General features: G+C 46.6%; 1 pseudogene; it reads left to right on the forward strand.

Moving 5' to 3' along the window:
- The first annotated feature begins 715 nt into the window (after positions 1 to 715).
- Positions 716 to 1,488, forward strand: LOC102263524 (annotated as a pseudogene).
- Positions 1,489 to 1,669: the final 181 nt, after the last annotated feature.

Below are 1,669 nucleotides of genomic sequence, written 5' to 3' on the forward strand. Positions count from 1 at the left end.
CAGCACCACCATCCAGATGGCCTGGATCTCCCTCTTTGGAGCAATTGACCATGGGGCTCCATGATCCATCGCCCAGCAAAGGGAGGCCCCGCCCACCTGGCCAGGGCTCAGCGATCAATTGCCGGACCGAGGGTGGCCTGAGGTTCCCTCTTTGGGGCCATCACAGAGCCCCCTCCCCATTGATTGCTCTGCTGGCCAGTGGCCTGGGCCTCCCTCTTTGGGGCGATTGTTCCTGGAGCTCCCCCATTGGGTGCCCCACAGAGGGCGACCCTCTGCGGGGTGATTGTGGGGTGATGGCAGAGCCTCCAGACCAATTGCATCGTACCCACCTTGGCTGGCCTGGCGCCAGTGCGTGTCATAGCATGGTCATCAGGAAGGTCATCCGGATGGTCGTTCTGCTGTTTGGTGGTTCGATCAATTTGCATATTACGTTTTTATTATTATAGATTGTCTTTTAGATCAAGTGGTACGGATCTCAGCAGACTAAAATAAAGGTGTTAGTAGACTGCATTTCTTTTTAAAGTTTAGGGAAGAATCCATTTTCTGCACATTTGGTTTCTTAGCAGAATTTAGTTCCATGCAGATGGAGAACCAAGATTTAGATTTTTTTGCTGCCTGAAATCTAAGAGTAGTTTCCTATTTATAGAAATGTGCATTCTGAGGGTAGTGATCTCTCATCTTTGAAGTCAGCAATGTCAGTCAGTCCCATAGCCTGAGCTCCACTGCTGTGGCTCCATCCACCATTATAGGCCAATAATCCGATATGGAGCATGCCTTTACCTGTTGGAACCCCTGCTTCCTGCTGGATTTGAAATACTGCCTTGTAATTCTGAAACTCTGGACAGAAGTTTTCATCATCTTTGGAACAAATCTCTTTCAAGAGCCTGTGTTGATGGAGGCTCCAACTGCTACTATATAGCCCCGAAGGAGAGAGGGAAAGCTTTTTTGCCTGAAATCATCAACAGGGACTTTGATTCCATTAGTCCTGAAGTTAGAGAATACTATGCTATTAAGAGATGTGAGCTTATTTCAACTCCTGATCAAGACCATACTGACTTTATCGAATGCCTTGAAGTGCTCCAAAAGAAGGTAGAAGAAAAAGACCTACAGGTCGGTGTGATTGTGACATGGGAGGACTTGCTGGGTGGTTTGACCAGATCATGACATCTGTGAGGACCTTGTTCCAAAAGACTTGTATCACTTCCTTGCTAATTATAATCATCCAAGAGAAATCACTCATCTACATGCTCTAACCAAGAAAGCACAAATTACATGTAAACCCTGGAATGGAAGGTCATTGGTGTGGTCTTTTTCCTGTTGGACAGCCTTGCAATCGGGTTCGGACAATGGTCCTAAAAGGGGAGCCTCAGAAGTCAGGTGCTCAGTTTTGGAACACTGGTCAGCACTTCCAGTACCTACAATGGATCTGGTGTTGTGACTATAGAAACGGACCACCCACCCCTCTGGACCGTGGCCATCAAAAACTGACCCTAGAACTGGCATTCATAGCCATGCCTCCAACTTACCTCATCTGCCTATGACTTATTGCTCAACTAGAACAGTTCTCCTAAGTTTGCAGGATTCTAAGCATCACCATGGGAAACCCGCTAGTTTTAAATAATTCAGGTAACATAAATGACATAGCTCAGTTTTATAGTTAAAGGGAAAT

Source organism: Myotis brandtii, unplaced genomic scaffold, assembly GCF_000412655.1.
Source record: "Myotis brandtii unplaced genomic scaffold, ASM41265v1 scaffold36, whole genome shotgun sequence".
Lineage (NCBI taxonomy): Eukaryota > Metazoa > Chordata > Mammalia > Chiroptera > Vespertilionidae > Myotis > Myotis brandtii.